The sequence below is a fragment of the Tamandua tetradactyla genome, chromosome 13 (genome assembly GCF_023851605.1).
Source record: "Tamandua tetradactyla isolate mTamTet1 chromosome 13, mTamTet1.pri, whole genome shotgun sequence".
NCBI classification, from domain to species: domain Eukaryota; kingdom Metazoa; phylum Chordata; class Mammalia; order Pilosa; family Myrmecophagidae; genus Tamandua; species Tamandua tetradactyla.
The window spans coordinates 42973929-43000184 of NC_135339.1; the positions used below are offsets into that span (position 1 = coordinate 42973929).

The 26256-nt window shown below is 34.5% G+C and overlaps 1 protein-coding gene across 1 annotated transcript in view; it reads left to right on the plus strand.

Annotated features, from left to right (window-relative positions):
* Positions 1-26256, plus strand: part of PCDH15 (protocadherin related 15) — a 1748268-nt gene that overhangs the window by 1132758 nt on the left and 589254 nt on the right. The window lies entirely within an intron of this gene.

Here is a 26256-nt window from a genome sequence, read left to right on the forward strand (position 1 = left end):
CAGGTCAAAAAGAATAGCAATTTATGTTAAATACCCTTCTAAGAATTGAATTCTCTGAAAAGAGGGTTGATGAAATTTGATATCCCTTTAGTAAAATAGATGCTAAAAATATATATCTAGAATCATCCAGAATTTCTTGAAGTATTGATTAATTTATAAGGGGAAGACTTTTCAGATAGAATTGAACTATTAATGGATAAGGGAGTTCACATTCAACTCTTTGGGAAATAGTACAATTAACTTTAGGGAGGTTTTTCTGAAGCTAGACCCAGTCTTTTAGTGATATTTTACCTCCTGTCCAAAAGCCACCTGCAAATAGCTTATTTGCATGAGGATAAAAGGCAAGAACCTTCATCTTCCTTTTACTTATTACTGGATAACAAGCCTCCATTCATGAAGTACAGCATCGTTTTTGTTATAAATGAAGAATCAGCCAACATTGTGCCACATCTGGCTGCTGATCTATAAACTTTAAATAAATAGTACACATTCAATGTACGGCATCAATTCTTTATAAAAGAGGTCCTCCACCCCCATCAAATTAGCATTTACTATTATTGAATTTCATCTTTCAGAACAACCAAGACTTTAAAAAGAGATCGGTGTTGCTTTGCAAGGAGGCAAACATTTTTAGATACTCTAAAGATGAATCTATCAGTAGTTCTTATACTAAATCTTTCCCCAATGTCCAATTATCCATTAAAGTTAAAATGGTTACTAAAGGCAGAATATTTACACATATAACAAACTAACATTTTCAAAGCAAAGTGATTTCTGCTTTTGGAGAAACGTAAAGAAGCTATTATTTTTATGAAGGATCTAGAATTAGCCTGAGTAAGAATCTTAATGGTTTTCTGCTAGGCAAAGAGGATGAAGACAGTTTAAACACGACAGTTATAAAACAGTTATGGAGATGGTGCAGGAGTGACTCAGTGGCAGAATTTTCACCTGTCATGCCGGAGACCTGGGTTCGGGTTCAATTCTCAGTGCCTGTCCATGTAAAAAACAAAAAACAAAAAACAGTTATAGCATGTAACATGTATATTTAACTGCCCATCCTTATCTTAAATCTTTCAAAAAAGTTGCCTATAAATATAAATATTAGTCACAGACAGTTAGGTAACATTTTTCTTGTAGCTATATGAAAATTCACCAGAGTAGGGAGTAGCAAACTTTTTTGTAAAGAGCCAGATAGTAAAATGTTTGGTTTTGCAGGTCATGCTATGGATACAACTGATGCAACTACTCAACTCTGTGGTTATAGCACAAACACAGCCATAGATGATGCATAAACAAATGGGCATGGTTTTGTTCAAAATAATTTTATTTATGAAAACAAGCAATAAGACATTAATTTACTGAATCCTGCAGAAGAGTTATAGATATTCAATGAAGTCTAGGTTTGGGTTTTAATGGGATTCTTCTTTGAGTATGAAGTTATTCAATGTTCAGTTCTCTCTACTGTTTTCCAAATCACTAGCTTTAATTTCTAAAAGAAGCCCTCTCCTATATATGAGATTAAATTTATTTCCTTACAACTTCAATCCATATAACTACTTCTTCTGGGTGACTGAAAATTAACACATTCCCTTTTCTACATAGGTGTTTATCCAGGATTTTAAATTGCTACATTGTTTCTCTTTAGTCTTCACTCTGTTAATGAATTAATTCAAGTCCTTTAAAACATTTATAGCATGAGCTTAAGACTCTTCACCGTTGTATTTACTCTGCTCTTGCCCCACTCTACTTTGCCAATGCCTCATTGAAATACATCGCCAGATGAAATCCAACCACAGAATATAGCAATACTGATCCCTAATTTGGTCATTTATTTAAAAAACTTATCATATTCTGATAGACTTTTTTTTTGACAGCCATATCAATCTGTTGTCCCCTGTGTGTATAACTAAATAAAATAAACTTTTGTCCATAGACTTCTGTTTATTTCAGTCCTTCTCTTATTATTCTTAAATTTCTTCAAGATTATTTTGCCCACTATTTCACACTGAGATAATGCTGAATCTTTATACATATTTATGTTATTGTCTATCACTCCCAGCTTAGTGTCATCTGAACTGATATTAACTCCTTTTATAACATCTAAGTTTCCAGGAGTTATATAGAATGTTTCCTTATGTCTCAGAATTTTTCTTAATCACAAAGAAATGATGGGTACTATGAGATTCTAAAGAGGAACTGGTAAGTCTCTGTTCTGTGACCCCCAAATTTCCACTAACCTAAATCACCTATGTTCTTAAGTAGAGAATGCTAGTCATTCAAAGAGAAATTATACAGAAAATGAGTTGTCTAAGAAACAGTGATTGGGATGTTTCTTCTTGTCAGGAAGAACTAAGCATGTGTTCCCTCCTCTGGCAAAGTAAGAAAATCAAAGGGATCAGGAATTATTTCATGAGGGAAAAACTGGAGTAGCTGTCTTCTGTTGAGCTAGAGAATGCTAGTCATTCAAAGAGAAATTATACAGAAAATGAGTTGTCTAGGAAACAGTGATTGGGATGTTTCTTCTTGTCAGGAAGAACTAAGCATGTGCTCCCACCTCTGGCAAAGTAAGAGATCAGGAATTATTTCATGAGGGAAAAACTGGAGTAGCTGTCTTCTATTGAGCTAGAGAGTTATAAGTTCCTATTAATACAACAGAACCTTACATGATATGAAAGTTTTACAGAAATTTAACAAATGACTTCAAGAGTTTAGGAATGAACCCAAATATGACCAGATCAGTACTCATACCTGCTTCTCTCTCTTAAAATTCTGAAGGCTAGATACCTGTTTAGGGGACCTGCAATGGCAATGTGTGGAGAGAGAAAAACTGTCAGATTAGTTTTTCATTTGGATGGATGAATATCATATTGGCCAAGTGGATTAAATGGAAGGCTTAAGAAACTTGGGATATCCAGCTGTAAGAAGTCAGCAGTAGAACCAACTCCCTAGGTCTGAGAAATATGTAGGAGATGAGTTCCGGGAACTCATAAATGCACCCTATCATATAAGTGTGTACACATATGAGTGTGTACATGTCTTGTTGTTGTTATAGTATATATGGTTTATAGAATTAAACTGTGCTTTGGAATATAAATCTCCCAAAATCATAGGTGCACATTTTATTTCATTGAATTAAAGAAATAAATATAGACTTTGCTGATTCTTGTTTTCTAGTTGATTATAGAATAGATGCAGTAATTTAAAAAAACACATTTCTATTGCAAATGAGAAAATCTGTGAATATATGTGTCTTGCAAAGTGGACCAAATATTAATGGAAGATATGTTATGTTCTTCCTTAGCTTTACTCTTTTCTCTTAGCTCTATTGCTTCATCAACTTATTATTCCACAAATTGTCTAAAAGGATCATGGAATAGATAAAAGTACAGTGAAATTTTAGGTTCCTAGAGCAGAAGAAAAATTAGCATAAAAATGAAAACTGGAACTGAGGAGGGTGAGAGTTGCATGGTTCAGAGAAACAAGAAAGCAAACAAGTCAGAGTAGGATGCTATCTGACAGTAAGATAAAGTGCAAACAACTCCAACCCTACAAAAAAATGATAATAAAGTCATATTTATTTTCAATGCATTGGCTGTTTTCCTTACTTTGTAAAGAAAAAGACTAATCTATGATGTCTTGAAGTCTTGTTTCTTATTCCAAATCCTTGACTCATATGGATTGAATTGTGTCTCCCAAAAAGATATGTTGGTTCAAATCTCCAATACATTATTTGGAAATAGGGTTGTTATAGATTAATTTAGGCAACTTAAAATGAGGTCTAACTGGTATAGGATGGGCCTTTAATCCAACATGACATGCCCTTATAAGAAGTTAACATTGACACAGACAAATGGGGTAGAACACCATGTTACAGTTGAGGCAGAAAACATCACGGCCACTGAGCCACCTCCAGAAGCAGGAGAGAGGCATGGAACAGAATCTGTCTATAGGTGTAAGAGAAAGCATGGCCTTCCTGACACCTAGAATTTAAACTTCTAACTCCCAGAAGTGTGAGACAATGCGTTTCTATTGTTTTCTTTAGTGTGCGGTACTGTTATAGCAGCCTTAGGAAACTAAGACAGCAACCTTAAGATAATTCACTGTATTTTTCTTGTCTATCTGTACAAAGAAAGGTATTAATCCTTACCATACTGACAAAGTTATTCTAAAAATTCAGTTGACATATATATGTAGGATTTTGCAATGCCAAAATTGTTACACAAATACAAACCATTTCCCCTCAATTTTCACTCATATCACTACCTCATTCCTCACCTAGGTGATGTCTTCCAAGTGCCTTCTTTCATGATCCATATTTTGGGTGACCCACATTAGCCTGTCTATTCAGGGTAAAACTGTGTGGTTGACATGAACAGAAATGTGAACAACTAGTTTCACTTAAAAGGCATACCAAAGAGGGGAGGGGCCAAGATGGCAGCTTAGCAATATGTGCATTTTAATTCGTCCTCCAAAACAACTACTAAATAACCAGAAACAATACAGAGCAGCTCCTGGGGCCACATCAGTGACCGGACACACAGCATACCCCAGTCTGGACCAGCTGGACCGGCTGCGAGCCCCACCCCAGAACCATGAGTTCCCCAAGCCATGGTGGCCGGTGCCCCTCCCCCACAGGCTCCTTCCCAGAGGAAAAAGGAAAGAGACTTTGCCAGCAGCAGGGGCTGAGCCCAACCAAACACCAATTGTGGAATTAATTCACAAATTCTGACTATTAAAAATAGGCCTCCAGCTCAGGAGAACCTGGTCAAAATGGAAGTCACTCATTGGGCTGATGGAAAAAGCAAAAAAGAAAAGAAACAGAGGTTTTTGTGACTGTGTTTCTACAAAGGCTTGGCTGCCTTTGGATACAGTGGCAGGGCTTCTCAGGCTGCAACTGCTCCAGGCATAGGCAGAAATAAGCTCCTTTGAGGGCTTGTCTGGAGCCTTTGCCTTCCCCAGGGGAGGGGTGAAGCTCAACTCAAGGGAACTCAGACATCAGGGCTTGGTAATTTGAAGCCATTAAAACCAGCCTACACCCTCTCCTCTGTCTTGACCTTGCCCCCAGCAGGGAGAGTCTGCCAAAGTTAAAGGTACCGCATCATCTTATGCTGGTGGGACCTGTAGGCAGACAAGTGCCACATACGGGGCAGGATAAGAAAAACAGAGTCCAGAGACTTCACAGGAAAGTCTTTCAACCTGCTGGGTCTCACCCTTGGGGAAAACCAATGCAGATAACTCTTTCCTCCTGATAGGAGGCCAGTTTGATCTGGGAAAATCCAGCTGGGGTCTATAATACCTAAGTAGACCCTCCTAAGGGGTCTGGGGGTGGGGGGAAGGCACCATACAAGCAGGGCAAGAAACAAGAAAACAACAACTGAAAAATTCTCCTCTGTTAAACAAAACCTAAGCTAGAGGTGCAGAAAAAGCTGAACTGAATGTCAAAGAACAGATAGACAACAAATTCATCCAGCAAGAAAACCCTAGGTAAAAGAAATAAAAGCAATCTCCAGAATAAACTAGTTAAGGTAATTAAATGTCTAGATGCCAGCGAAAAATAGCAAATCACACCAGGAAAAATGAAGATATGGCCCAGTCAAAGGAACAAACCAACAATTCAAATGAGATACAGGAGCTGAAACAATTAATTCAGAATATACGAACAGACATGGAAAACCTCATCAAAAACCAAATTAGAGAATTGAGGGAGGATGTAAAGAAGGCAAGGAATGAACAAAAAGAAGAAATGGAAAGTCTGAAAAAATAAATCACAGAACTTATGGGAATGAAAGTTGCAGTAGAAGAGATGAAAAAAAAAAAAAACAAGGATACCTACAATGGTAGATTTCAAGAGGCAGAAGATAGGATTAGTGAACCGGAGGATGGAACATCTGAAATCCGATGAGAAGCAGAAAGTATAGGGAAAAAAATGGAAAAATATGAGCAGGGACTCAGGGAATTGAATGACAATATGAAGCACATGAATATATGTGTTGTGGGTGCATTTTGTTTCTTTTCCTGTTGTCTTTATTTTTTTTTTTTCTGAATTGATGCAGATGTTCTAAGAAATGAAGAATATACCACTAAGTGATGATATTTGAATTACTGATTATATATGTAGAACAGAATGATCACATGTTAATGTTTTAATTCATTTGTTGTTAAATTTTTTTAAATTTATAAATAAATAATTTTTTTCAGAAAGGCATACCAAAGCAGAACATTTGAGAAATGAAACTCAGAATAAAGACAGACCTTTCATATATGAATTTTCACTGTCATCACAATAACAAAAATAACAAAGACTTATTTATTATAGACTTTGGGCCTCATGACATATTTCCCAGTGCAAGAGAGAGTACAATACTCATCACTTTTCCTTAAATGGACTATTTCATTAGGCAAGCATCCAATTTTAATTGGCTCATGATATGTATTAGCCTATGAAACTAACTACTACTATGTAACTGGTGAGAGTGACCCATCACAGGAAAAAGAAAGTTGGAATCAGTTCTGAAATCAAAACATATATACATAAGAGATAAGCAATTACATTTTTTAACAGAAGAAATGTTTTTTTATTTACTAACCAATTATTTTTTTTTGCTTTATGGGCTACTTTTATAGTGAACTGGCAAATTTATCGTTTTGAGATTATCCATTATTGGAATAATTACCAAGAAGTTAATTATAATCAAAGCTGTCTTTTACTAGATAATCTAGGTACAGAACATTTTAATTTTTTCCTCTTAACAAACTTATTAGAAAAATAAAGACTTTTGGGGTAGGTGATAGTGGCATAGTAGCAGAGTTCTCTCCTGCCATGCTGGAGACCGGGTTCGATTCCCAGTGTCTGCCCATGAAAAAAAAAAAAAAACAAAAAAGAACTTTTTACTGTTCAAAATCAAGTAAAAGATAGAGATTTGTGATGATATTACACATAACCTAGTTAAATGCATATTAAATATATTTCATATAATCCAAATTATGTTATATATAATCTACTGAAATATATATTTCCCGAACTGTTCTTCTGTTTTTCTAAAAAGTTAAGGACATTTCTACACCCAGAGTCAGATTAGCATTAGATTGCCCTATTCAAGAGGAGTGTGTAGAAAAACAAAGCTCAAAAAAAAAAAGGAAAATCTAAGATTTATAAATAAAAGATTTATATTAATTGCTTCTTGATGCTTTTTGATAATTTGATAATAACAACAGATTTTAGTTATTTTATTCTTGCATTTTGTTCGGGAATACTCTCTATTTCTCCCTTGGCACCACAAGTCTTCAAAATGTGTTCCCTGGACAACCTCATAAAGAACACCAGAGATTCAGTTTTCTTCAGACTTTAAGACATTGATTATGGAGCCCATTTTATTAAAATGTAGTATGCAATTCAAATAATCGTAGTAAATAGGTTTTACCCAGTGAGACTACTCTAATTGATAGAGACTCATATGAATGTCTATGAGAAAGATTCTGATGCCCTATCCAGACTTAGGCTATCAAGTAATTGGGAAGAGATGACACATATACTATTATCACAGTGCTAGGCATAGATAAACAAATATGTTAAATAAACTCTTCCTTGAAATAGTCTTTGTTTACTTTTTTTGGCTCTGTGTTCCTCAATTTCTTCATATGAAAATACAGTAATAGATTACTGTTTGAGCATTAACTGAGTTAATAAGGAAAAACGAATAGCAAAAGTTGTTTAGAAGAGTGTTAGTATATAGTAGGAGCTCAATAAATATTTTCTATAATTATTATTTATATTATTAGGTTATCACTTTTGGAAATAGAGTACACATCCAAATAAAGATAATACTATACACAGAAATTAATCTTCATGTTGGTTTTGATCATTCAAACTCCATTAGTTCATGATATCTTCTCCACAATAGTGCTTTGAATGCATAGTTAGGCATGATTTTACTCTGTCATACTATTAAATCGAATAAGCTCCAGGACATTTTATGGTTTGGGATAGTCATCCAAATACAGATGCCAAATGAGGTACTCAGAGCAAGAAAATAGAAACATGTTGCATATCTGGCATATGATAGATTTTAGTTAGTATCCAAAACATTAATTGAGCATATTTGTCCCCCAAGCAGAAAGTATTTGTTAGCCATCTATGATTGATGTTGAGGTAGCTAATAAACAAGCTGCCAGAGAGGTTGCCAAATTTTAGAGTTGATTGTTGCTTCCCAAGGTGAGGTAGCCCATGAATTGTTTTAGCTCAAGGAGCAAGAACAAAAGCCTGTTTCATGGATCAGTGAGGAATTTGCAGAAAACAAACAACAAAGTTTACCACAATGATTGGATCAAGGTATTGTTATTAAAACGGTGGTTTATGTATGAAGCATTTCTGTCCATCTGGTCAAAAAGTTACTATGTGCATCCACACATAACCTACAGGTGATTTGTTTATCACCTTGGATGAATGATCTTGGTTTGATGTTTAATGATTTGTGCCACTCTTCACAAATCCATTATCTTTCCTTCAGGGTGCCTGTCAGCTCTGCAGGAAATGTGTAGCAAGGTGAATGAATTACCCTGAAGAAAGAGGAGGGCTTTCAGTCTGAGTGAAGGGGATATATTTTTGTGATTGCTGGGTAAAGGGTATACATTTTAACATTTGCTACAAAATTCCTTCTCAAGTCTTCCATCCTTAAAATAGAGCTCAGGTTATCCAGATGGGAGTGTGGAAGTATGTCTCACTCAAATTTCCCATGCTGTCAACAGGACTATAAGTATGGGTTTTGGCATAGTTATTCTCTGGCTCTTTTTAACAACCACCTCCTGTGGAGCAAGTGGCAGACCATGTCTAGTGCAAATCTAGGGCAAAGGTTAGAGGTACTTATAGTGAAGAGAGAGGAGTGTACTTTGGTTAATACCTTAAATTATTATATTTCTTTTTTTTCTACAAGTGATTAGTCTTGGGTTTGTAATAGGTGTTTAAGTTACAAAGACATACATGGTGTCATGAATTGTATATGGGCCTTAACAGGTACTTGATAAATACGTTTCTTTCATGTTTGGAAAGCAGAATGTGTATGAGCTTTTCCTTGTTTGTTACCATGTATTAGGCATGCATATAAGGAAAATTGGAACTAGCATAAAAGGGGAAACCCACCCATAAAAATCAATTAGATAAACTATTTGCATATGCTCAAAATTTTAATGAATCCTTGAAGAATTTCAAGATCTATGATAGTTCTCGATAGAGCTTCTCAAGTCATTTCTTATTAATATATATTCCTTAACTTATTAATATTTCAGAGTACCATGCTGATAAACTGTTTTCCTATACATTGATATTTTTAAGATTTTTAATTTGTTCATTAATAGAATATTTTATCTGACTATTAAACCAAAATAAATTGTATATAAAGTCCACTGATTAACTTTTTTTGGTCATAATTTCTAACATGATTATAAGCCAGGATGATTTTACTTCCTTTAATTAAATTTTATATGTATATATATATATGTATAAATATCTATACAATATACATATATATATATATATAATCACTCTGTGCATCATTTTTGACTTTGCATGGTAGTTTGAAGTTGTTTGTACCCCAGAAAAGGCAATGTTCTTTTAATCGATTTCTGTGGGTGTAGACCTATTTTGCTTGGGACCTTTTGATTAGGTTATTTCAATTGAGATGTGACCTGCCTCATTCAGGCTAGGTTTTAGTCCTCTTGCTGGAGTCCTTTGTGAGAGGATAAAACACAGAAGCTAACAGAGATGAAATTAAGAGACACTCAGAGAAGAGCACCAGAGAAACTGAGAGAGGGAGCCACTGAAGCCAGAAGCTAAAAGCAATGAAACCTGGGAGAGAAGGGCCAGCAGACCTTGCCATGAGCCTGGCCATGTGACAGAGAAGTCCGAATTGCCAGTAGCCTTTCTTCAGAGAAGGTATTGTCCTGTTAGTGCCTTAATTTGGACATTTTCACAGCTTTAGAATTGTACCTTATAAGCTAATAATTCCCCCTTGTAAAAGCGAGTTCACTTCTAGTATACTCTATTTCATCAGCTTTAGCAAACCAAAACACTTTGTATTCTCTTTCATTTTTATACCTACTTTCTTTTCCATTGCTATACCTAATTCTAATATTCCCTTTCCACTTTGTGTCTGTTTACAACTTCTAATTTTTTAGATTGGGAAATCAGGTAAATAAACTTGGAAGATCTGTATGTTACTTATAGTTAATGACGTTGAGAGTAGAAGTCTACAGTAGAAATTCCTTTATTCTTTCATTTGGTATCTAACTGAGGAGATCACAATATGGTAAAGAAAACAGATATCAAACCTAATGGTTAATTATAATGTGGAGACTTCTCAGAGGTCCTATGAGAGATGGGAGTCTATAGCAAGGACATCTAACCCTATCTAGATTAGGTTAGAAGGTAATAAACCTTCTTCGAAGAAGGAACATTTTAGTGAAAGCTAGGGCATGAATACAAATTAGCCAGAAGAATAGTAGGGAGAGAAAATTCCAGGCAGATGGAATAATATGATTAAAAGTTTTGTGATGAGTAAAAAAAACCCTACGAAAGCTGGTATGCCCTTCATCTTTGTTCAAATGGCGAAGAAGTGTATTATACAAGATGAGGAGGCTGAAGAGGGAGGAAGGGAGAGAAGTTATGCAAGTTACCCAAGGGTTTGTAGTTCATGGTAAAGACTTTATACTTAATGCTAAACTCAATAAAAAAATATTAAAGGCTTTAAAACATAGACAGATAGTATATATATTTTAAATAGCAGAGGGGCACCAAATAGATACATATGTGGTATCTCCTTGATCTCTTCCCCCAGTTCCTACCTTTCTATACTGAAGACGTTTTTAATTGTTCATGTCAGTTTTTTTCTTTTAAATACAAGTATGTTCTCAAGAGCCCTATACCTACAACTCCAGCAATGTCATTTGATTGCAGTGATGCAAAAGAAGGAAAACATTTTTCCATCCTAAGAATAAAATATTAAAATATGCAAGGAAATCATGACATAATTTTTATGTTGAGATCCTTTTTACATATTAAGAACTCCAAAATTCTTTTCTAGAAGTTAAGTTGTCAGAGAGCTGATCTCGTATTAGTACAGTGGTCTGATTGCATGTACTGGGGATAGATGTATGCCAAAACTCAGCATGGCATTTATTAGTTTGATTCTTGCTTCACTTTTAAGAGAGAAGAAATGAAATGTGACTAGTAAAGCATTGAGCATTGGCATCTATAGTTTATGCCATTTGTTATGGTGTTATTAAAGTACAAGCAGAAGAACAGGTATTAGTTCAATATATATGTATATAAAGATGTGTTCATTTGAGTTTCCTTGGTAAATGTTTCTACCTTACCTTGGATTACTTTGGTATAGGTTCTGAGATAAATGTGTGCAAATGTCTACTGGGATTGCCTTTAGGATATAGACATGTAAGGAAGTGAGGAAGGCAGGATTGGGCAGAGGGAGAAGCTTGGCTACCATGTGGGTGGAACTAAAGTAACATTGCCAGATTTTACAAATAAAAATACAGAATACCCAGTTCAATTTGAATTTCAGATAAACAATGAATAGTTTTTAGTACAAGGAATTTGCAAAATATTGCATGGGACATATACTAATTTTTTTTTTTTTTGGCTATTTATCTGAAATTCAAATTTAACAAAGTGTCTTGTATGTTATTTGAGAACCCTAAATTGAGTACTCAGCTGATTTGATTGCAAACCCTTCAGAGTTGCCCTAAATTACGTCTCTTTGCTGGTCCTTTGTATCACTGCATTAGCCAGTCATGAGTTAATACTTCTGGAAGGAGGCATTAACTGGGACAGGACAGTTCCCCTTGGCTTGCCTTAGGGCAATGTTTAATGAAGGGCCCAGATGTGAATATTCAACTTTGGGTAATTCCCTAAAATTTAGAGGAAAGTGTGTCCCACAAAGCAGGGATCTTTATGGAGAACCACAATATCTATACAATAATTTATCCTATGTCACGTCCCAGAGTGATCCTTAGATAATATTTCTGTGTCCTTACTTGGTTTTAAAATGTTTATTTTGTTTCTTTCCCTAACTAATTTGTCAACCTCTGTGTCTCTTTGAAAACTGAGGAATTTAAACTACTGTGAATACTGTTTTTAAAAGAAATGAAATTTATACTGAATTATTTGAAAACGTTTCTCTGTCTGGAACTTTTAACAAGTCAGAAAAATGTGTACCCTGGCAATTTCAGTCTACTGAAATTTCTTGGTGACAGTAAAAGACACTATAATTATTGTCTGTTTTATTGTGGAAGAAGAAAGAAAAACAAAGTTCAATATTCCTATATAGAGAAACACCTGTTATAAAAATTGCTTTTTAAATTTCTATAGACTGAATTTACATAAATGGCTACATTTGATGTCCTCTTAGAAATATGGTAGCAAGTCTAAAGAAATAAGGAAGTAGCTTACTTGGGAAAGAAAAACCAAACCAAAACAGCTGAAAGCCATGGAACATGCTAGATACCTCCATAAAATAAACGTCTGGGTTTGATGAGATTCCGTATGGTAGCATAAACTTAATTTCACATCACAGAAATTCTAACTATTTTCATATGTTTATTAATTTTAAAAGATAGAATTTTTCAAAACCTTTTATTTGGTAATATATTTGGTTAAGCATTATACATTGTTTGGTACTTTTATGTAGCCAACTGCATTTAATTTTGCTGTTCCTTGTATTGTTTTTCCAGCAACACGTAAAAACTGTTATTTTACATATTTAGTTATTACCTACTATGTTTTAGCAAGATAAAATTTCTAAAAGTAAATTTGTTTTGACAATTGAAAAATGAAACATTGCCTTAAAACAGGAGAAGCAAACTCGAGCAAAACAAAGGGCTAGCCAGATAACAATAGACAATAGGGACTCTTGCACATTCAACCTAGAGATATTCAAATTCAACGATAATAATAATAAATAATCTACTTCACAAGTAGCTGGACTTGAGTTGAGACAAACAGCAGAACCATTTGAAACTCCTGAGAAAGAGGCCATCCAAGACATTTTGTCATGACCATTATGGAAATGTTATGATGTAAAACAAGATTAAAACATGGAAAAAGGAAAATCACAGAATATGTGCTTATTTTATCTCGATTTCTTGGTCTGCATGGTTTCTAGTCTCTAGTCATCAGTTTTATTAGATAGATTTTATTCCTGTTCAGGTCTCCTGGTATTTACTCCCTTAACTGAGGTTTTCTTATGGCTTTGGTTTGCCTTGGCACTACTTTTTTCCAATGCTACTGGAAAATCAGTTCACATGCTATAATTAACACAAAAAAATATTCAGTATCTTAATTCTAATTCGTTTGAAAAAGACTGGACTATGATTTTTCTTCTCCTTGTTTCAGGCACTCATTCTTTTTTACTAAGCTGTGACCTGAAAGGTAGGGTTATGTGGCACAAATAGGACTTTCCTTTAGTAACCCGCTTTATTGCAATGGCAGATTAAGGCATTTATAGGCCCTATGTGCTGAAAACATTGTGGCATCCCCATTCCATATGTAACTCAATGCAGAGAAAGTACGAAACTATAAAATATATGCACGCTGTAGCTAAATAAACAATTCTAAGTTACAAAATTCTGGATAAGACCTTGAAAGCTGAATTTTTAAAATTTTCTGTGTATATTTACATTTAGCGCTCTCAAGGCTGCAGTGCCCATTTGCAGTCTGCCTGTGGGTAATCTAGCCTAGTTTCATCACTTGCTCAACCCTAATCACATTCTGTCTCTCATTCTGCATAATATTCTCAAACTCAAATCACCCCTGTGCTAACAAGTAGAGTGAAGGTCTTTAGGCATTTCCTTTCCAAAGCTAGGATGGGAATAGTTTCCTTGAACTGAGAGGATCAAAGTATAAATTGACTGAACTCATTCACTCTGGTTTATTTGCTTGAAACTGGGGTTGTAACCAGCTTTGGCTCCCTGTGACCATTGCATCCAAAGTGGTTATGACTGAAATCTTTTCCATGGTGGACTTTTCCCCCCATTTAGTCTCTCTTTTTATTTTTTTCCCTAAATACTTGTCTAATTTCTAAATGCCTTCTCTCTGCCTTTATCCCCTTAATTTAGCAAACCATGTTAGTATCTGATTCTTAATTCATTCCGTGAGAATGATGGAAAGATGTAAGTGGATGATAGTTAGGAAATATTGAACTGTGCCATCAAACTTTCCCCTTTCCCTAGTGAGAATCCTTGACAAATTTAGTGACAAAGGAAAATGTGTGTAATGTCTCCTAGTGATCTGGTGTCAGGGCAGCATCTGGTCTGTTTGAATTAAGCCCTGAATTTGTAAATACCACCTGGTAATAAGACAGTATCAGTAAATTTTGACTTGCTGCTGGTTGCAGAAACTTCATAGAATTCCAGTAGAATCATAAGTCACCTATAATTTGAGAAGAAATATCAGGCTTATAGGATATAGGGGCTCTAGCTGTGAAGGCAAACATAGAAGACTTGTAAGATAAAATAGGACTGAAAAGCAGGAAATTAGGCAAATGGGTTCCACATTCATAAGTTTCTTAAACTCTGGTGCTGTTTAATGACAATTTCCAATTTTGAAAACATCACGTTGAGTAAAATAAGCCAGACATAAAAGGACAAACCTTGTGTGACTTCACTTTTATGAAATTATTAGAATGGGCAACTTCATAGAGGCAGAAAGTAGATTACAGGTTAGCAGGGGTGGGGATGGGATATGAGCAGTTAATGTTTAATGGGTGCAGAGTTTCTATTTGGAGTGATGGAAAACTTTTGGTAATAGTGGTGGTGATGGTAGCACAACACTGTGAACATAATGAATGCTACTGAATTACATGGTAGTAAGTGGTTAAAATGGGAAATTTTATGTTGTGCAGTTGTTACCACAATTTTAAAAATGTACAGTGAATAGCTGTTTTGGTAATACTGTAGATTATTGGTACGTGTGCAAGATTTATAGGCTGAACGTCTCTGCTTCCTGACTTGGCAATGACACAATCGTTTCTAAAAGCTTAAGATTATGCTTATTCAATAATGATAGCCAAATCCAATCAAAATGTTTGATGTAGTCTTTGAATAGTTACTCTAGTGGTTCTCAACCAGTGACAATTTTACTTTCCCAGGGTTATGTGACAATGTCCATAGACATTTCTGATTGTCACAGTTTCAGAGGAAACATGACTGGCATTTAATGGGTAGCAGACAAGGGGTCTGCTACACATTCTCCAATGCGTAGGGCATTCTACAATGACATAAGAATTATCTGACCCAATATATTAATAGTGATGATCTTGAGAATCTCTCCTGTAAATTTTTCTTAGTCCAATATTAAATAAAAAAATTGTGTGAAGTATCTGTGACATAATAACTACTAGTAAACAATATATATCCAGCAATTATTACGGGCCAAGCTTTATTTCAACACCTTTATATATATGAACTCATTTAATCTTCACTATACTATAAAATCACCCAAGCTCTTACCTCATTTTATAGATGAGGAAGCAGACATGGAAGACTTAACTTTCTGATCACATAGATAGTAAGTGGCAGAGCTGAGATTTTTAGCAGAGAAGTTTTGCCCCATAACCCCACTCTTAACTACTATGGGAAAGAAAATCAAATTCTTATTCTTTCCCTTCACTTGTTGCCAAGCTCATGAAACTCTAAGAAAGGGACTACTTTAAGTCTCAAGCTATAGAGAAATTCATAATTCTGATGGGTTTTCAGAAAATAAGAATTTTATGCTGAATGCAGTGTTTTACTATAGGCATACAAAATTTTATCTGCAAAATTAAGATTTTTTTAAATTAAAGGATAACTGATGCATAATTATATTTAACATGACTCCATAGATAAACTCAGATTAGGAAGAACAAGGTTAAAAAAAAAAAAAAAAGGTAGTCCTTAGCTCAAATTCTTAGTTTAAATTTAAAACTTCCCAACTTAATAATTTAGGCAGATATGTTCATAGACATTTTATACTAATAATCTAACATTTGTTTCTTTTATATTGTACTTCAGTATTTGCTTTCTGTATTCATTTTATATTATGCATATATTAAATTATATACTTATTGAAATGAAGTGTATGTCATATAATCCAGTATTTTAAATGTACATTAATGACTCAATGATATTATTGAACTGTTTATTTTGTTATAATAATGAAAAACTATAAAATCAGATTATTTTTAATGTTTTGCTTGTAATTTCATCCTGTATAATTATATAATATATATTTTTCATAGTGAATTTTCATTTTTATTTTTAACTTTATTTCTTAAACAGAAATAGCCTTCTTTTAAAACATACAAATAGAATATATTCTCTTAAAAAATTCAAATCTGAATTGGTATAAATAAGAAAGTGCAAATCTCAAATAATCTTACTACTTAGAGGTAACCACTGAACATTTTTATGATTTCACAATATTTTTAGCTTCTTTCTTTGTAACAGTGGGCTCATTGTTTAAAAGGGAATGACAAGTACAAATTTTGTTTCCCTTTACATGTGATAATTGGTGTTCAAAGCTTCAATAGTTATTGTTACAGATATGATATTTAATAATTGACAACACTCTTATTTAGTGAAGCAAAGCCCCAAATTAAACAAGTGCAAGTGGCATGAAACTATAAGATATAGTAATAATGTAGCTTCACAAGCAATGTGTCTTACTTTTTTTTTATATGCCTAGTGGCAGAGGGAAGATATGCACATTTCCATTAAATCACATGTCCCCATGTCTATATGGTAGAAGCATTTTTCCTGAAGCTTCTTAGTGCCACTGATGATATATGAATACTGGTCCTCTTAAAAATATTTATGTATATAAAATTGTTAGAGAAAAATACTGGTTTTCCATTCACACTGGCTATTTCAGCAAATCCAATCAACACTTCTCACCCCATCCACCTTTCTGCATCAGCTGCTCCCACCAGATTCCAAACCAAACTTGTCTCTTGCTTGTATTTGTTCAATAGTCTCCTACTCTTTTTTGTTTTCATTTTGCTCCTTTATATTGTATTCTCCACAAAGCAAAGGGATCTCTTAAGGACATGTCAAATCACACCACACTTCTGCTTAAATCATCTCATTCCACCCGTTCACTTAGAATAAAACTCAAACTCCCTTGGTGTCTTGTAATGTCCTATGACATGGCCCATGAAACCCTTTCAGACCTCATCATTCACAACTCTACTCCTGATTCACTGTTCTCCAACCAAAAGGCCTTTTGTTGTTGTTGTTCCTCAAAAGTCCAGAGTTCATGCTTGCCATAGGGCTATCCTAGCTCTTTCCTTTCCTCTGCCAATACAGGAAATACACCATTTCCTGTATTTTCCTGCTAACCCCTCTTGAGGTTTTTGTTTCATTAATCTCCTTGGAGAAATACTGCCTGACCAGCAAATCTAGTTTTAACTCCTTCATTATTTTCATTACCACCACTTGATAGTTACTTGATAATTTACCAATGATGTTTTTCTCTCATGTCGTAGAATATAGGTTCTATGAGAGAAGGCTACAGGAAAATCTATGAAGAATCTTTTTGTTTAAAATCTGTCAAAAGAAAACTATAGCAATAAATTCAGAAGTGTAGTGGGTCGTGTACATATATATATGTATATGCGGTTAAATATTCTAATATTAGCGCCTCACTACCCACGCAAACAGCATGGGCCAACCGAGATCATGTACTTTATGATAAAGCCAGGTGTTCTCCTTAGAACAGGTCCCTGTCCCTAATGCATGTACACACACACACACACACACATACACGCACGCACACACACACACACACACACACAAACACACAAACACACAAACACACACCACGACTCAATAAATCATTCTTTGCAAGTTCTACCAGTTTTTCTGTTATAGCAATAAATTCAGAAGTGTAGTGGGTCGTGTACATATATATATGTATATGCGGTTAAATATTCTAATATTAGCGCCTCACTACCCACGCAAACAGCATGGGCCAACCGAGATCATGTACTTTATGATAAAGCCAGATGTTCTCCTTAGAACAGGTCCCTGTCCCTAATGCATGTACACACACACACACACACACACATACACGCACACACACACACACACACACAAACACACAAACACACACCACCACTCAATAAATCATTCTTTGCAAGTTCTACCAGTTTTTCTGTACCGGAACTACTACAGCTTTTCCTATAATTGAAGCCTGCAGAGTCAACCATTGAGTAGCAAATCAGAGTCCTGTTACAACAATGCCAGCTCAGTTAGACTTATTATCTTCTTTATTACTCACAGTGGGTCTATCATTTTTTTAAAATGACTGTTGCCTTTGCATTTCTAATAGAGTCCTCACCAAAATTTACATTTAGCCTAACTTGCAGGAACCTCCCTTTAGGGTTTGAAAGTAAAAATGATCATATTATTGTATCTTCAGGAGGCCTGTTTTCATTCTTCTCAGAAATTTTGTATATTGGGAGTTTCATCAAAAAGTGAAGGCAGGTATTTGGAAAAAGATAAAAACAGGGCTCCAAGTAATTTATTCCGAGGGAAGGGTGTTTCTGTGCTATTATTTATATAGATGCTAACATTTCAAAAGCTTTTCTAATATCTACAAGAATTATTAAACCCATCGGTTTCTGCTAGAATATACCCAGCTAAGTATTTTTTTTTTGAACCCTAGCTCCCACAGCTTTTCAGCCTAGCAAAGGCTAAAAGATATAAGTGAAAGCTGTGGTCAAATTCAAAGTCATGACCATTCTGCATCCTGATTTGTTTTGTTAAGAAAGGTATGTCAGAGAGCTGTGATGTGCTTTTAAGCAATCAAAAAGGAAAGATGAGCCCATTAACCCCCCTCAGGCTTGTGTGAACATAAGCAAGAACTAGACATGCAAGCAGAAAAACTCCTCTTTAAACCCATTCCTTCCCAGATTCCCAGAGGCTGAATGGTTAATGGCTGTATTAATTCAGCCCGTTTACCTTAATGGCTGAGATTTTCTCTAGACTTTATTGTAATATAATAGTTATATAGAAATGTAGTTGCAGGGTTTCCACTAAGGTGTAAACAAAACAGGCATGAAGGACTATAAGAAAACAGCTGAACATACAGTAAGGGGTTGTTGCAGACATTTTTATTAGAGGACTTTGAATAAAAGGTTGGTCATATATACCAAAGGGGCTGGCTAACCCTGGGAATCAAGTTCTTTGCCAAGATTGGTGATTCTGTTTCATGTCATGTCATGTGTTCCCAAGGGAAAACTCTTCCATCTCTAGATGAGAAAAGTAATAGTTATATCTCTACCTTATACTCAGTGATTTTTTTGTGGATCCAGGATTGTCAGTAAGGGATCTTGGTTACGCAAAAAACAGATTCTTCTCTAGCTTCTTCAAGTAGAACAAGCTTGTTAAGCAAAGAAAATAGCTCCCATGTTGTTGAAAGAACTAAAGGGGTAATGTGACGGTTTGAAGCTATATGCACCCTAGAAAAGTGTGTCCTTAGTGCTACTCCATTCCTGTGGGTGTGGACCCCATGCAAGTAGGATCTTTTGGTAAGTAGGATCATAAATGAAGATGTGACCTAAGGGTGGGTCTTAATCCTTTTAATAGAGTCCTTTATAAAAGAATGAAATTCAGACAGAATGCCACAGAAGCAAGAAGCTGAAGCAATGAAATCTGGAAGAGAAGGGAGAGACCGGGAAACACCACCATGCGTCCTGCCATGTGATGGAGGAGTCCAGGATCGCCAGTAGCAAGTGTGCAAAGAGAAAGCACTTCCTAATGCAATGCTTTGATTTGGTCATTTTTCTCAGCTTCAAAACTGTCAGCTTGCAAGCTAGTAAATTCCCACTGTGAAAAGCCAACCCGTTTTATGGTTTATGAGTTCACACCAGGGTACTTTTGGGGGGATGTGAGGACTTAAGCATGTTTGGTGTGGTACATGATTCAATCCCCGACATCAGGAAATAGCTGAAAGATCTGCTCATGTACATCCCAAAATGCCCAGCTATTCTGCCCCAGAAACATAACCACTATTCCATTTCTAACCCCATAGATTAGTTTGTTTTTTTTTTCTTTTTAACTGTACACAAATGGAATCATACAGTGTGTGTTCACTGTGTCTGGCTTCTTTTGTTCAAAATTATGTTTCTGAGCTATATCCACATTATCTGCATTGATGTGTGTAAGTCTAGATTCATTTTGTTTGACCTATAAAATTCTACTGTATGATAAGAAGTGAATGTATCCATTCTATTACTGAAGAATATTTGAGTTGTTTCCAGTTTTGGACAAATAAACATAATGCTACTGGGAGCATTCTTATATATGCTTTTTTGTACACATGCATCTAAATCTGTTGGGTATTTACCTGGGAATAAAATGCGTGTGTGTCGTCAGGTTAGCCCTTGTTCAACTTTGGTACATAATGACAAACTGTTTTTCAGAATAGTGTTATAAATTTACACTCTCACAGTATTGTATTAGCAGGTAGGTGCTCTAAAGCTTTGCCAAAACTCATTGTTTTCAATCTTTTTAATTGTATTCACACTGATGAGTGTTTAGTGGTACCTCATTTTTGTTTTAATTTACTTTTTTTGTGATTACTAGAGAGGCATAATTTCTTCCCAAATGATTATTTGTCGTGTAGACATTTTCTTTGATGGCATGTCTGTTCCGATGTATGGTCAATTTTTTAATTGCATTTTTAGTTTTTCTTATTGGATCATATTATGATTCTTATATGCAGAACATAAGGCCACTGTCTGTTATATATATATCTTCCCATACCTATGATTTCGTTCTTCACTCTCATAATGCTGTCTTTTGTTCACATTATCAACTTTTGATAAATTCTTAATTCAAATCCAGTGCAATTTATTTACTTTCCCCTTGGATTTAGTGCTTTTTGTTTGCTGTTCGAGAAACTCTCTCCTTTCCCTAGATCTTGAAAATATTCTTTAAATCTATCATCTAAAGAGTTGTTTTACGTTTAGTGCTTATTTCTGTTATCTAATTGGCTGTGCTTTGAGCTTTTATGAGGTAGCAATCAACTATTTCAAACTGTTCCAATCAACTGTTCAAAACTACATGACCTACATTGAAAATCATTGATTAATTTTAAACATCAAATTCTCATTAATGGCCTTTCTCTGTGTATAGCTGTGTTCCCTTCACCACAAACTGAATGAACAATGTACACTCTCTGTAAAAATAAATGAAGGTGTTCAACTCACCTTTATTTGTCTAGAAGATGTTTTCCCTTTCTATTGTTATAAATTCTGTTGGTAAACACCTGGAAGAAATCTGGACTCAGAGTCAATTTTGTTTGTTTGTTTTCCTCTAGTCTCTGTCATGGTAATGATAATTTGATGATGAATAAGCAGTTTTTGTATTTTTTTTTTCATCCTTACTGAGGGAACTGGAAGAATAAATATTATTTAAAAATTTGATTTCTGATGCATACTCTTAGTTTAATACAATTATGCATTAGCTGAAACATTGATTTAATAACCAAGGGTGACTTAAATAAACAATATTTATGCATAATCACCTGATGAAAATATATACATCCTATAACTATCAATTAATAGTGAATTTATAGTGGAATAACTGGAAGTAGCACACACTGAAAAATAAAAAGTAGAGGGAGCTTCATTCATTTGTTTACTTGTGGAATAGGAATGAATTGATCATCTTCACAATTTTTATTTTAAAGCTATTTGCTTTTTAAAAAGCAATTCTTTTATTAAATTGGGAGTATTGTAGCTGTTGGATTAGGTCACTGACTGTTACTGGTAAATATACATGTAGTCCTTCCTTTAGATTTTTTTGCTGATATCTTTAGTCAATAATTTATTTCCTGTTTTGAAATTAATTAAACATCTAGGACTTGTGAGGTTTGGTGGAAAACAATTTACTATCTCCCCTATGAATATTGCTTTGTAGGTATATTTCTTCCCTGCTGTTCTGGATTCTGAGGTCTGACAGCTTTGTTTCTTCCCTGCCTTATTTTTCTCCACCTGTTCTTTTAACTTATTAGGTATTGTATTTCAACTCTCTAGAGTTGATGCTGGTAGAGGCAGGAGAAATTAATAGGAAGGAGAGAGCTTACTGTTGTGCTACCCTGAGATGGTACGGCGGACTTTGGAGGGCATGGATATTTTGGAAAATTCTTTGGTAACCATCAATCTTGAATAGCTCTGACAGGCAGTTCCTTGATCTAGTTCCTTGATGATGCACTCTCCATCTGGTCCCTTACTTTTACTATTGCACTGTAATGACTATACAACCCATTTTATGGCTGTGGTCTCTTTGCCCTGGTAGCTCTCTTGAAGAGGCCCTAAGATCATTCCATTCTTGCTTACTCTCACATTTGCACCAGGAAATACTCCAGATTTAGACTCCTCTCTAGTTAGAAGGCATTTGATTTCTAAGTACAGCTCTTTACTCTCCTGGGAAAGTCCTTCATCTGGCCTCTTCCCCTTTAAAATTGAGGAGTGTGAGTCACACAGCAGTAGACTACTTTCTTGAAACTCCATGCATTCAGGTCTTCTCCAAAAGATTTCCTTGAAGTCCTTTTCACCAAGCTCATGAAGAAAAGGAGACAGGACTATACGTCTCTCCTGGTGGAGTGGACCCAGCACACATTATCATCCCTCATTACACAAATCCTCAAGTTTCCAAGCTCTCTGAGCCCCCCAATCTTAAACTTTTGAACCCCTTAAGTAGGTGAGATGCCTAACATGGCACACTGATTTTCAGTCACTTCTTTTTCAACTCGTACAAAAAAGGTCCAGTGCTCATTTCAGATTGTGAGAGTAGATGGCACCTTTAATCTTTTTTTTTTTTTTTTTTTTTTTTTTTTTTTTTTTTTTAAAGGAAAGACAGAGAGAAGGAAGGAAGGATAGAAGGAAGGAAGGAAGGAAGAAAGGGAAACATTTTTAAACATTTTCTTGTTTTATTGTATTCTGTTTCTCCGTTTTTGTTACATGGGCTGGGGCCGGGAATCGAACCGAGGTCCTCCGGCATAGCAGGCAAGCACTTTGCCCGCTGAGCCACCGCGGCCCGCCCGGCACCTTTAATCTTGGGACTTGACTGAAATAGAGACCAAAGTAGTTTTGTTTTGCTTTTTTAATAGTTTCTTTTTAATGTTCCCTTACATATGTGTTTGGGAAGCTATATTGTGTATGTGTGTGTGAAATTTGTTTTTAAATAAAATGTCTTCCTTCTAGAAGAGAGTTGTTGAAAAATGAGAAAGCATAAAACATATACCAAATGTCTATGGCAAAATAATTCTAGCTTAAAATAAACCACTGACTTTTTTTTAAGAGAACATGAGGATTTGTACTGTGATAGAAGAGTTTGAACACACAATTTAGTATACAATTATACAAATCAGGACATGTTTTTGAAGTAGTCGATTTAAGCTATTTGAATTTTAAGCTTTGTTTAAAATTGCCCAGATATTTTGGCAGTTATCTCTTATAATTCTATCCTCATCTTAGTTTATCATGCAACCCTAATTCCTGATTCTCTGCATGTATGGGTTATCAGAAAAATTGCTTGGATTCTGAATTGAGAAAAAAAAAGGATAAAGAGAAGCAGCTGCAAATAAAATATTTAGCAGATTCTAAATATAATTCTTTTAAAGTCACATATGAAGGATACTTTTCTTTTTGGAAGAAACATTTACTCATGGTGAAATTTCACATGAGAGTTTTTAGTAGTTAAAAATTGAAGATGCAATCTCTGAGTATTCTTAATTCTTTTTCGAAAGCTGCACTTGGATGGATTCTATCATTGTCCATTTTGTACCTAACTAATAATTTGGCCATCGAGTTGACAAACTCAGATTGTGGATAAAATGGCCAGAGATGGAGTTTTAGTCATTGTGCCTATTATTCCTGAACATTGTCTGTGCTACTTTTTACTTCAGGAAACGTTTATTGAGATTTAGAAGTATGGAACCATGTCTTCACAAATTTTGGTGTATATAATAATAATCATGAAGATAAGGCAAATTATGCAAAGATATGTTCTATAATAGTGTTTCTTTGTTGATATTGTAGTCAACACTAAACAAAATAAAAAATCAGGAGCACTGCTTTTCTCTTTTTGACAAGAAAAAAATAAGCTTTATTATTACTTTCTATGAGTACCATTTGGGTAAGCAGAGGTCATAAGAAAGTGCCACTGTTTTAATGTTACATGGGAATAAGTCTTCTTCAAAAAATCGCTTCTAAAACCTCACCATCTGAATTCTGCCTGGTTTAAGACAAAAATGATTTTTCACAAGCAATATTTTTATTAATAACAAAAATTGTATTTATGACCAGTTAGGATATAAAGTAAAATTGATTTGCTAAGACTGCTCAGCTGAGTAATCAGAATAGAAGGAGCAGGGGATCATTGAACAGGTCACCATGGAAACCACCCCTAACATTGAAAGACTTAGGGAAATTTGTGCATTGATTTTGAAAAAGATTATTTAATTTTGAAATAAGTTATAAAATCATTGCCATAATGAAGAAAGCTCTGCCTTACAGAAGGCTATTCAGGCCAATCTTCAGGAAATTTTATCTTATTTCTTTTTAAATTGGTGAATGTGACAAATACTGCAAGTTGGTTCACCTAAAATCTATCCCCAAATACCTTCTTCTTTGCCACCCTCAATTATGGAGGCTAGAAAAGGAAATCCTCAACTTTCCAGCTCCCCTACATCTAGGAGTGACCATAAAACCCAGCTATGGCTGATGAGATGTAGGAAGAAGTCCTTGATGTTCCCATATTAAAAGGCACAGCTTCTGAGGAAATTTTTGTTTAAGAAATGCTGTTTCCAATGCATATAGAAAAATTCTACCAGCACAAACATTGTTATGAAGACTTTTTTTATTAAAGATGTTGTGGATAATAATGACTTTTTATATCTTTAAGTGCTCTAGTGTGACACATATAATGGTTGTAAAAACAAATATTTGTATTTTATTTTACTTTTGTTATCATTTTGCAGTTTTTAATATAGGGAAATAGGTTCAAAATGGAACTCCAGTATCAAACAAGACTTGACCAAGGACTCATTGAGGTTCAACTTTTCATTTGTGATTCAAAATAAATTATTGAGGAATGCAAAAATAAACTCAATTTTGCAGAATAAAATTTCTTTAAAATATACACGAAAATAATGTGGCAAAAGGAAATGCAATGTATTGGTCCTCCTCCATAAATTTTTATTTTTTTGGTTATTTTCCACCATGTGAATAATATTTGAAAAGTATGTATTAGAATAATGCTTTGCCATATCCATACTTGGATTTTCAAATCCTTTTTTATTTAAAATATTATTTTGAACTTCAGTATACTATGAGTACCCCAGTCTAAATGTTCTTGGTACCTGTATTTTATTAGGATGTCTATTTGATATGAAAAAGATTTTAAGATATCTCCCTACTTTTTTCTACTTTAATTTCCAGAGTTGAAAACATGTCTTTAATTTTTTTCTTTCCTTACTTCATGCCAATTTCTAAAAGGGAAACCGATTTTAAGAATTATGATTAAAGAGCATCAAAAATAATAGTGTGAAGAGAATGAAAGGTGACCCCTGTATCAGTATCATCGCCCTCTCAGCAGGAAAATACTTAATAGGTACCAATTCAATAAGAACCTTTTCTTAAGTGACTTTTTTCTTACCACTTTTTCATATAATTTGTCTACCATCAAATGTTAAGCATTTATGCTTTACAAAATTTTAAACATTTTTATGGGACTTCATAAATCACATCCAAAGATACTGCGTAATTAAATGCATTGGAAGTGTGATTTTCATATATTATTGTAAGATGGAAAAACATATTATAAGACTATATTTTTAACCCAAATTTTCCATATGTACATATATTTACTCATATATATGTGCATACATATACTAAAATATATACATGCAAACACAACTATGTCTGTATATGCACACAGATTAGATGGATATTCATCAGAACTTTAAAAACAATTTTAATATTTTTCCTTTTATTAATGTGTAGGTTCTACCAAGTGTATGGTAATAATACAAAAATGAATGGAATTCAAGTAATTTGTGGCATTATTTCTCTAAATAACATATTTCAGAGTTTCCACCCAGGCTAAAACCAGGGCAAAATCATAATGTTTTTAGTTTCTTTAACATCTGTCCATTTGCCATCAGTCTGCATTGCTGACATCACCATTACTGACTTATATTTTATC